At 38.7% G+C, this 12608-nt stretch overlaps 1 protein-coding gene across 1 annotated transcript in view; it reads left to right on the top strand.

Moving 5' to 3' along the window:
* RAB14 (RAB14, member RAS oncogene family) overlaps nucleotides 1-12608 on the top strand; it is a gene marked incomplete in the record, with an annotated part of 850204 nt that overhangs the window by 891 nt on the left and 836705 nt on the right.

Below are 12608 nucleotides of genomic sequence, written 5' to 3'. Positions count from 1 at the left end.
ATGAGCTAACTACTAACGTGGACTGTGTGTTGTAATATAATTTGACAGGTTATTCAGTGGGCTACTAACGTGAAGTGCGTGTGTTTGCTGTAGTATAACTTGACAGGTCATTCAATGGGCTTTGTGAGAATTGACATGCCCGGTGTTTTCGTTGTTGTGACTTTATAAAGGGAGTTGCTTTTTGTCATTTCCATATTTGCTGTTTTGCTGCACGTTTGTACGTGTAGTCTTTTATAAAACTTGTGGTTGGTCGTTGTTTACCTCTTGCAGCAAGGAGAAAACCTTGAAAATATGTTTGTTTAAAGTATTTCGAATTGATTTTGTTTTGTTTTGTTGCTGTTCTTTATAGACTAGATATCCGTTATTATGGGAGCAAAGCTTTACATTTTCCATGCTTTCTGACCTGTACTGTTAGGCTGTGTTTTTGTCACTTATGTTCTTAGTATAAAACTGTCGTTGGAAGCATTAGTTAAACGTATGTCCGTACTCGGCAGGTGGAAATTTATATACTTTTTACTTTTTGTTATAAATATCACAACACTTTCAAGAATGCTTTATTGTTTTACGTTTCTGAGTTTGATTTAACATTTGTAAAGTGTTATAAAGTATTTATTCAGGGGTGCGAGTCTGAGACATTGTTTTGTGCATCTACATTTTATTGACTGTGTTCTATATGCTACCTTTGCTTCTGAATAAGTTTAGAATAACTGCATTTTATTTCTGTTTCGCAATATTTTAATGTGAATTGTTTACTCGACTGTATATGCTTACCTAGCCCAAGTGTTTTTATGTCAGTCCTTTAGTTACCAAGGAACTTTCCTAAGTAGTTTCAGCTTGCTCAACTAAAGTTACTGAATCGCCTGGTTGTCTGATTTTAATTTCCCTTTTACTGATACTTATTTTTATTATAATTATTAAATGGTATATTGGAGCGATGTAAATATTTGTGTTATACTTGTGCATGATCCCTACACCTGGCAACTTGATAAATTGATACCTTCCATGTTGGGTGTTTCATTTCTTTGTGTACATCATGAAGTGTTTTGCATTTTGCTTTCATTTCAGAAGTTTCTCATAAGATTATCAACCAAGGCCCAGCGTATATTTATTTATGCATGTATACATAGAATTTATTATCTTGTTAATCCATATTTATTCCTTAATTTGTATTGATGTCTGTCTATGGGTTCTGATCCCAACCATTTGCATAGGTTTTGTGTTTCTCCTCCTTTATGTTGTGTGCACCTTCTTTTCTGTGTAGTGAATCCAACTTGTTTAACAAAGTAAGTTTTTTTTAAGTACATTTGAAATGGGTATATTTTGGTACATCTGGAAGGTGCACTTCTGTTTGTCTGATTTGGAGAAATGTTTTGACTGGCATTAATATGGAAGTTCTTTGTTATAACTTGTAAATAACAGGGAAAGAATAATTTATCTGTTAACAAAAAAAAAAAACTGTCCATGTATCATTTTAGTGAACTAGAGAACTTCACATTTGGGTCCACGTTTTTTTTTTGTTTTTTTTTTGTCATTTTAATTGTTTTTAATTGCTTGAGGAAAAATGTTGTGGTTATTTTAATGTTAAAAATGCAGCTGTACTACTTGGTTCTTCTTTCCTAATAGCTATATTTTCCCAAATAATTTAAAACAGTATTTTAGTTAAACTAGTTTGTGATTTGCCTAAACTTTCCTGTCTAGATCCTTGGCTTATTATCTACTGTGTGTTGTAGATCACTTTGACTTCTAGTTAACACTACTTGCAAAAAGTTGACTCAAATTAATTTTTGCAAGTAGTGTAAATGTGTCACTTAAATAGGGAGTCGATTTATCCAAACTAATTGGGAACTAGGGTAGTTTGGATAATCTAACTGTTAGGATAATCACATAGTTGAACCGGATTAAAAAAACTTCAAAAATCTTGGGTTTTGCATGCAGGGAATACACACAAATTACATTGATTTCACTGGCCAGTAAAGAATATTTTTCTCACACGAGCAGGTTACAAGCTCAAAAAACACGCACAAGCGAATACATATGACATTTGCATATTCACACTTTGATTTTTCCTACCCAAAAACTTTGGAATGCTGTGTTTGGAGAATTGATGTTTCGGATAATGGACGTTTGGATAATCTGCTCTCTACTGTAATTTCAATTTGATGGCTACATTTGAGCCTTCTTGTCAGTGTTAATTGTGCCAGGAGAAGAACTGTTTGACCTAACATTAGCTTACTTTAGATGGGAACATTTAATTCAGTGTCTGTATTCTCAGACTTTATTTAAATGTCTTTAAGGATAGTTTTCTGTATTATTAAAAAATGTGTTTCCCATATTTGTGTCTTGTTAGTCAGAAGTATCATTCTTGGATGCTGTCCATGCTTTTGACTTATGATATGCTTACTAGGGTTTTATTAGTTGTCTTGAGCTGTTGTAGCCTGTCTCCATTAATCTCGGGAAATTTTCTTTGAGTTATGAGAGACTTAATGCTCGTTATTAAAAATATGGGTTTATTATTTCACAGAGGTGATTTTAAATGCTTCTTGGTTTGTCTGAAAGCATAAGTAAAAAGCTGACATTTGATTGTAATGCTTTGCACTTGCATCTCATTGTAGTTCCTTTTTTTGAAAAGCCACAGGTGAAGTACAGTTGTATCCTCCCTGAAAAGGAACATGTAGACAAACCTTGTGAGATGTGTATCTGTCGTTATTGGGAGAGAATTTTTTTCCGTTTTGGCAGAAAATGTACACTACATTGCCCTTGCCTTCTAGTTTGTATACGAGACATGATGCTGTCTAAAGCAATGAGATAATCTTGATCAGCACATTGTTGTGTGATGCCATTTTTTAGTTTTCCATGTTTGTGATGATTGCACTGATTTATGCAGTACTCAGAATTTGCGTGAACCTTTAAGCTTACAGGTTTTATTCTTTTAAAATTTATTGAACTGCAGGTTGAGACTTGACAGTGATTCTGACCTTATCATTGGCTACTAATGGGAATGACGACTGGCTTTTTCCTGGATGCTGCATATGATAAGTTATGATTAGATTGAGGCTTGCATGTGGGCAAAGCCGAAACAGTTTAGTAGTAAAGGAACCCCTGCTTTTAATTCCTGTTTTTAGCCTATTGAGCAATTTATCTGCCTTCTGCTTAATGTCATCTTTCCAAGATTGTGTCCTGCTTTTGTTTGTGACCATCGAGTAAGCATAATCGATGTGCAAATCACCTCCCAGAGAAAACCTACTTCTTTCGGCTTTTTAACCAGTTAGGGGTCACCACAGCAGATCACCTGTCCACTTATGACGGCAGTGGAGTTTTACGGTGTCGCGTTGCCAGCCTGGCACCCAGCCTTCCACAGAAGGCACACACTTGTGTCTAGTGCCAATTTAGCATGTCTAATCCACCCATAGCATGTCTTTGGGATGTGGGAGGAAACACACATGACCACAGGGAGGACATGCAGACTCTGCACAGAAGGCACCCCAGCCGCGAATCGAACCGTAGAACATCTTGCTGTGAGGTGGCAGCGCTAACCGCTACACCACCATGGCCACCCTATAGGTAAACGACTAAACTACATAAATATCAGTTTTGGTGGAGATGTACAAAAATATTCCTGACCAGTAACTTGGAGATATTTTGAGTCACTGAATATGAACAACTCAAGGAATTCTCATCCAGATGCTGCTTTGAAAAAATAACTGCATTTGATGACATCTACCTTACAGGAACTATCTTTGAAGGTGGATGGCTTTTAAAATGACTTGGAAAACCTCAAATTAAATTTTCAAAAACAGACTGATACTCTTAAGGAACTATTACAGCAACACCATACAAAAATAACAAATAGAGAGATTATTTGTGATGCCCTTCCAAGTCATCTTAGAATCCTATGAATCAGAACATCTTACCACATCCACATAACTGAGTGTTTTTTGCTTTTTCATACTGTATCCCTTCTCCAGTAACACTTTTTCAAGTTTGTTTCATATATTCTTTTGTGCATCTGGAATAGCCCTGTTACCACTTGTGACTTCTCTGTTTTTCCCCAATGGTTTCCCATTTGCTATTTAACTGTCATTGTGCATATAGAGAGAGTTGATCTCTCACTGAGAGGCAGCACTTACTGACTGAAAACCCTTACTCTGAAGTTTAGTTCCGTTAACTTGTTAATAAAATGGATTGTAACATGTTTGTGTAATGTAAATTTAAAAGCAAGGTTACTGTACTCCTGTGAGCTTATTTAGCCCTCAGTTGGGGGGGGGGGTATGTTTGTTCTGTCCCTGCACTGTTGGTACTTCGGATAGTTTGTGATTCTGTTTAGTGTCTGTGATTTGTAGAACATAGATTTTTATCCTTTAAGTTAATAACCCATTTTGTGGATGGTGGACTCGATTGTACTGTATAACATATTTTGTAGCCTTTTAGCCAGCATGTAATATTCCCACTACCATTTTCCATCTGTCTCATGCTGTCCTGAGTGCCTGTGTGGATTTCCTTTTTATCAGCCATTCAGTTACTACAAATGTTAAATGGTTGCCTGCTATGAAAATGTTTCTCATTAGAAACAGGATTTAGGGTAGCAGGTATTAGGACAGCTGGGCATATAACTTTCCCAGGATACTCTGGTCCCCACCCATCCCAGATTGTGTTATAGCGCCATTCTTCTCTAGATACCTGATATGCTCTTCAATCACTTGTAAATTAATGTTCTTGTTTTGTTCAAGCGTTATTTGGATTATTTTGTTATGATTTAAATATTTAGATATTTTCTGAATCTAGAAATTTTCCTTTTTCTAGATGTCGAGCTAGCAAAAAGAATTTTCATCTACCACCTCAAACCATATTCCCCGTTTTAACTCACTTTTAAATGCTTTTGACATGTAGGCCCAGTGCTCTTCCATACAATATTAAAAGGCTGACATCATTTACGGACTTTTGTATTGCCCTAAAAATTCAAAGACAGAGAAATAAAATGCAAGTGCTTTTTTCTACAGCAGTATATAACATGTTGCACTAACCAAAGTCTGAGCTTATCTTATGACTGTAATCTCTTAAACGTACTGTGTCTTGTAAGCAATACGTGGAATGTAATATTTGATGTTGAGTATTTAGTTTTATTCTGTTAAGTTGTTGCCATGTTGCATTTCTTGTACCCTTTTCACATGTTTTTGTTTAATCTTTTGCCGCTCCGGTATGCCAGTAGTTTAACTAGCATTGTTTTGTACTGCCAGTGTGGTCCTGAAATACTCACTTGGATCAGTGCTATGCACTGGTAAGTAGATTTAAATAACATTTTTACAGTTTTTCTACTTTTGTACACCCTTTGCCCCACGAGACCTTCGTTTCTTTGTATTTGTGTCAAAAATAAATCAGAGAATCGTTTCTACTGATTTTTGTGGTTGCTTTTTACTGTTGTATGATTTGCTTGTAGGTTTAAGTTATTAGTTTTAATTTGATTGTTTTATTTATGGGGCTCTTACCCATATTCTGATCAAAATGCTAGTTTTTTTTTGATTAAAACGAGTTGTTGTTGAGCAACCCCCCGCTCAAGACTGGCACGACGTGTGTGTGTCTCTCTCTCTTTGTTTTCTTCTGTTGATTATTTGCTATTCTTTATTGGTCTCTCAGTTGGCTGATTCTCTGCCCATCAGTTGTCAGTGATCAGGGTTGTGTTTTGAGAGAGATGCTACAAATTGGTGGACTTCCCCACTCGCTTCCTTTTGGTCCAGGCTCACTTTTTGGGCTGCAGACCTAAGACATGAATGTCTCCATGTATGTAGTGGTGTACCTGTCTGGGCACTCAACTTCAAGGAATGTGCAGTAGAGTACTATCTCCTCCATGGTAATGTGTTGCTTCCACTATGACTTGATGTGTCTCTGTTATGCTATCAAGTATACCCTGGCAATAGAGCTGCTTCATTCTTTCTGGCACGTCATCTCCATCGCTATTCTTTTTATTCCTGTACCTCCCCTTATTGGCTGTTCTAAAGCTGTGACCTCCAGTTGACCTCTGGTTGCCTGAGTCATAGGCAGAACACCTTCCCTGTATGCTTCATTGTTTCCACTTCTTAGGAGCAGAACATTGTTACCTGTAGGTGTTCCATTTGTTGTGTCTTTACTGGCCTTGTCCTTTTATGTTGTTGTTGTTGTTGTGTCTTTCAGCTTTTCCTGGTTAGGGGTCGCCACAGTGGAACTCCGGTCCGCTAATGATTAAGTAGATTTTTACGTGCCGAGTTGCTGGCCCTGACGCACATCCTTCAATGAAGGTACACCCATTCACGCATGTCTCCACACAGTAGGGAATCGAACAGGACAACGTCTTAATGTGAGGCGACAACGCTACCTCAGCACCACCAGTGGCCTTGTCCTTTTATAATGGAAGAAATCTGTTAAGGGAGTTTTCAAATATGCAGTTTTATCAGCTTGGGATCATCCAAGACAATCTACTTCCAAACTATGGCATTCAACTTTGACTTTATAAATGTCCCAAAGCCACAAGAGTTTATAAGGTTTCTAAACTTGTTCATCTACAGCCTTCGATTTCAGATCCTTTTATTTGTATCTCGGAAAAATAGAAGGATATGTTAAAAGCAAAATTGTAAGATTTATTGAAGTGCCCAGTGGTGCGATTTTTTAAAACCCCAAAACTTAACTGTCTTGGGTAAGTTTATGAAATAGTGAGTCCAAAACCAACCTTATTGAGTGTCTATCATGCCTGTGTTTACTAAGTTTGACAACTTTGCAAATGAGTTTTCTAGGATAGAAAAAAGACCACCCTTGCCTTCTCGTCTAGCTCAGTGAAGAATAGGGACATTTCAGCTGTTTTCCCTCCTAACCTTTTAATGTCATAGGCTGCCTTCACCATCCATATTAGTGCTGTGGTTGCTGCTATCGGTTCTTGTGGTGTAAGTGTTGATGCCAGAATCATTTTCAGTATTTAGCTTTGATGCCCGGATTGTCATTGTATGCATTGGCATCTGTACTTGTGCTGTTGAGCTTTCCTTTGTCTGTGTAGTTTTAGCACTGTCACTATTGGTATCCGTGGACCTGTCTGCCTTATTACTCAGGAGGTTTTGGTGTCAACCCTTTCAGTATTGATGCCTTTGCAAATGTGTATGGTAGTGTAGCAGTTGGTGGTAGATTTCCATGCTTAGTTTATTGGCAATATCAACACTGATAAGGAGCTTACAAACTTCTTTGCATTGAATACATTCTCTTATACTGATGATCTGTCACAGTGTCAAAGAAAATGTTTCCTTGGGCCTTGAATAATAATTTTTTGTGGCCGAAGAGAGGGCCTAAGGTCTATTGTAGCGTTCTTCTGTGACATTTACCACTGACTAACCTCCCTTTCTTAGATTCTTCCCCACTCCCCGATGATCCTGATGAAAGTAATGTGCAAAAGGAAGAGAGAGAGTCCCCTGTGGAGTGCACAGCCATGGGTTTCTATGATGTGGAGGATGTTGACTCCACATTACTCCTTTTAAGACAACATATATGAGGAGATTTTGAGAATGAAGCAGAGATGGGAGTAGCCTACCAACCCAGTGTTCTTCAGCAGAATAGACTGCAAAAGGCTTTTTAGTTCAATGATGAACAGTGATCTTTGGTGGTCCACTCTATTGGTCATACTAAAAGCGGCCACTTATGTTACTTGTGAAAACCCAAACATGGTTAAGTGCCTAGGGAAGCTAACCAGGTCTGATTCTCTGAATACCCGGATATTGGAAGTTAAAGATGGTGACCCCTAAGCTGGATACTAATGAAACAGCAGCTGCCCTTATGAAGAACCCCACCCCCCACCCCAGAAGTTTACAGTTCATCCCTTGGAAAGAAATTCCTGTAGAATGGACCTCACTGGAAGTGAGTTTATCATTTAGTGTGTGTTTTGTTCTTTTTTTGTTCAGAGCACAGAATTGTCAGCCATGTTGTATAGTTCCAGCGAGTTTTGGTTGATAATGCATCAGCCTTTGACATAGTTGATGGACCAGTTATGTACAAGATGTTAATTGGGAACTTTTTTGATAAGGAATCTAAAGATGAGAAGGTTTTGTGTGTTTGCCTTTTCTCCTTTCCACAGCTTACCAGTTTTCACACCCTTCTTGGCCATTTGACCCACTTGTTCCCCCTTTACTAGGGGTGAGAGCCAACCAGGGGAGGGGGCTATAATTTTGTCAGTTATCAAATATTTTTTCATTTTTATTCCTAACTGTATGGTGCATGCAGTGGGTCTCGACAAGGGTGTGTCATTCACTTACACAGCTGATGCAATCACTCAAGACTACCTTCCCCCTACAGGAGCCTCCGGTATTGTCTCCATCCTACTCCGAAGAGGGCCCCACAGAACTGTGTGTCCCAAGCTGACATCTAGACTCCCCTGTGGAAGAGAGGCAAGTAGGCAATTTTGTGTCTCTCTCCTTTACTGTAACAACTCTAGCAGTCACCTGGGGTGATAATGAAATTAGGTCATTGTCACTGCTTTATTCCAGTAGAGGTAGTACAAAGCAGCAAGGGTTTAGCCAGAGCCATAGAGTCTGGCATGCCTGGCTTAGGCTTAATGAAGTTTGCTAGAGACTGCAATATGGTTTTATGACTTACCCTTTTCAGAGAGAGATTGTTTGGACAGGTTGTCAAGGCACACTTGAAAGTTAAAGAAAGCAAGATTTTTTTGGCTGTTGGTCTCAAATTCCTGGCATTTGAGTGCTGTTTATCAAGGGCACATTCTAGTGCATGGTAGATGTTTAGGCATGAGTAACAGCTAAATTGTAAATTTAGTCTGGAAGGAGCACAGGTGTTTTGGGCTACTTTGTGAGGGGTTGTATTTCCAGGAAGAGTGGCTCTAAAGAGGTCAGCAGCTTTTTACAGGAAAAAGAGCCATCTGAATGTTTCCAGTATGCCAGAAAGGTCAAGATACTGTTGCATTTTTTTTTATTTCCCATTTAAAGCAACACATCTGGGGCTCATATTTATTTTTAAGTTGTCTGTTACTTTTATCTCAAAATAAATCTTCCAAATGGTCATGGTGTAATACATCCTTCCAAGCCTATCAGAAGGTACTAGATATACTGTTTGGACCTTCAGGACATCTCTGTCCACTTCAGGATTGCCAAAGAATCCAAATGGTTTCTTTGCTTCTGTGCAAGAGCCCATCGTTAACTAATTTGGGACTCTTCCTTCTATGCTCATCTCTGCCCCCAAGGTGTTCTCCAGGTACAGGTTTGTATTAACAACTAAAGACTGCAGTGAACCAACGTTTTCCCCTACCTGAATGATTGGCTCCTGGCTGCTGCTGCTTTTCAAAACCTAGTATCAACTCGGGAGTATGTATTGACATTCTGCTCTCTAGGAGTAGCTGTACAACTTGGGAAGGCCAAGACAAATCAATTCCAGCTTCTCAATTTTATCATCTGCATCCTGAAAACCTTAACATGCTGACCTTGCAGTCTCCAAGCAGAAGTCAGTCTTTCCAACACAAAGCTTTTGTGCTTCTCAGAGTGTTTCTGATGTCCTAAACTTTGTCAACGTGTAGTCATTCTTCTAAAAAAAAAAACAGTTACTATAATTCTAATACCCTTAGCAAGGTACATTGAGGGTACTTTGGTGAAGAGTCCAGTAGTATTCACTGTTTTGTTAGTGTGCCCAAGCCAATAAGAATTTGGATAGTGTGCAAAAACTTCTTGAATGGTTGCTGCACTCCCCATTTTTCTGAGGGGGGGGGGGGTCAGTCCATTTCCAGATTCCCATTCACTTGGGTAGCAGTCAGCACAGTTTGATCTGCTGTAGAATGTTGGTAGGGCAGTGAGAGCCAGACTGTCCAAGGTGTACACAATGCTAAGGATGAGGGTGTTCTTCCTGACTGTTAAACCATTTGAGAACTTTTGCAACAAGGTGAGATACCTGTCTACTCTGATAATTTGGTAGGGGTAGTATACATCAGTGGACGGCAAGGAACCCAGTTCTAAACCCCCTGTTGAGAATTAGTGAGCTGTGCCACTCCGTCACTTCCTAGTAACCTGTCATATTCCAGGAAAGGCCAGCTTACTTGCTGACAGGCTTAGCAGCTGTTAATGCTTTAGAAGTCATTCCTATAGTAGCTTAATGGAACAGAAGTTTTTCTTTTGAAGGAGCAAGCCTTGCTGCAGTCTTCCTTAACTAGCCAGTGCCAGTTACTGCAACTTCCACCAGCAGGATGCCCAAGGGAGGCACTGCTCCAGAAATGGCTTTTGGATTCCTTTAAGCTTTTTTACTAATTCATTAAATGGGGAGGTTCATACAGAAAGTTAAACAGCCCAAGTCCATCACCCTTCTCGTAGATTTATTCTGGACTCAATAGGTATGTATGGCAGTATTGGAGAGAACCTTTTTGGAGCATCCATTCAAACTACATGAAGTCAGGACTCATTATCATCCAAACATCCACTCCCTTTGGCTAGCCACTTGCTTTCTCCATTTCTGTTACCATTCATACTTTTTCTAGTTGTATAGACAACTTCCTCCCGAAAGCCAAAGTAGGCTTATTCAAAAGCATATGCTCTTATTTTTGTACAGTACACTTCTGAAAGTAGTCCTTTTCTCTGCTTCACTTCCATCCTTTCTGGATTATGTAGCACAGAATTTAGTTAGTCTTCCATCAATGTTATCTAGCAACCATGTCAAATATTCACTTGGCATTTTTTTCCTCTGGCTTCTTTAAAGGTATTTGATGCTTTATAAAAGTTATTTGTCCTTTTGAGGCCAGCATTAGAAGATATGGTTCCTCTTTGGAGTTTGTGTTTGGAAATGCTAACTCTACCCTCATTTGATTCTGCAGTTTCTCAGAGTTAGCCCCAGGAAAGTAATTCTGTAGTGGCCATCGCTGTAGCCAGGAGGATTTTGGAGGTGAAGACCCTATCATTTGACCCCTTGGTTGATCTCTTGGAAAGGCAAGGGTTTCCTGTGTTCTAATCCTTCCTTTATGACCAACATATTTACAAAGTCCTACCTGATTTAGTGCTTATACTTTTCAGTGTTCCCCCTTTAATGAAATATTCTTACCGTGGAGAACTTCTTTCTTACAAATATAAAACCTCAACTTATGGTGAACACCTTTGTAAGGTTAAGCCTGTTTAACAAGATTCACAGCTATCCCTCTCCTTCTCTAGAAAATCTTGGGTCTAAAGTTTGTCAAGTCATACTGGCAAAGGGCAAGTATAATAAATATCTTCCATCTGTTTCAAAGTCTCAATCTACAAGGTCAGCTGTTATTTTATTTTTTTTTCTGGATTTGAGCTCTGGATGATAGTACAGCAGCTACCTGGCCTTATCTCAATATTTTTACAAGGCACTACAAGCTGGATGTGATATCCAGGTGTAAAACTATTGGGGTATATTTTTGTAAGGAAGACCAACAAGATGAATTAGTTTGTGACGTTTTCTTGCTGTTACTGAGGATGGGCCCTCATACTTAAATGCAAGTTTAGATCTGGATGAGCAGCTTCATCTCCTTATCTTTCTTCTGAATTTGGTTGGGAGGCATCATGAAAGGTTTGTTCTCCTTGTGTTGCTCTCTATTGTTCTGGAGGGAAATGGCACTGTGCTGTGTCCTGAAACAGAATTTCAAATACCTTGGTATTTATTTTAAACCAGTCTTTTTTTTTTTATTTGAATATGACATCCAGCAGGCAAAAACTGAAAATAAACAAATTGCTGTCCTGATCTTGGAACATGTCTTGTCTTGTCTTTTTCTAATTTCTCCAAATCTTTTGGGTTTCTAATACCATGACGGGAATGGACCCCATTCCTAAGTCAAAGTATGATTAAAGTTCATAAAATTAGTATTGTTTCAATCTTTTATGTCAGCCAAAAGTGCTCTTCGCAGCACCTGTAATGTGGCCAGTAATGACTCCTCCTGCAATTCGTACTGGGTTACATGGATTGGTAGTGTGTCTAAATATGATTGTAAATTCTTTTTTAAGACCTGTTGCTCCTACTATTATTGGAACTCTCTGGTTATCTTTCATCCACATTGCTCTCTTTTCTGCCTGCAGATCCTGGAATTTTATGACTTTTGTGTCTTGCTTGTACACAGTACACTGTAGTCACTGGGTGTGGCACTTTCAATGATCAGTGCTACTTTTGTCTTTTCTTGGACCACTGTATCCGTTTTTCTAGCATCTGTCTTTTGAACTGTTGGTAATGGGTTATCCCATGTGATATAAACTTCATCATTTTCTGTGATGCTTTGTGGCTCGTGTTACCAGTGTATTTCAGCCACTTCAATACCATAATGTTTGCACAATCCCCAGTACAACAGTCTCGCCACATTATTATGCCTTTCAGTATACAGTCTTTCTGCCATTAGTATGTTGCAACAAGGTGTGTGACTGTTTCCAATTCGGTTTTACAAAACCTACATTTGTCTGTTTCTCCCACATGTTCAATGGACTTTGTAAACCAGCGTGTACATAGCCCACTATCTTGGGCTGCCAATATTAACCTTTCATTTCTTGGTTTGAATTTGCCTCTACTTAACCATTTCTGCATTCGTTTTTGGATCAATATGAGGCTCTTCCAGAATTTTTCTGTACTTGCAACTGTATTTGCTTATTTCCACATTTCTTGTCTTC

Source organism: Protopterus annectens, chromosome 16.part0 (assembly GCF_019279795.1).
Source record: "Protopterus annectens isolate FY-2018-M chromosome 16.part0, PAN1.0, whole genome shotgun sequence".
Classification (NCBI taxonomy): Eukaryota; Metazoa; Chordata; order Ceratodontiformes; family Protopteridae; genus Protopterus; species Protopterus annectens.
Note: the sequence above shows the minus strand (reverse complement) of the source record. Positions and strands in the feature narration are given on the sequence as shown.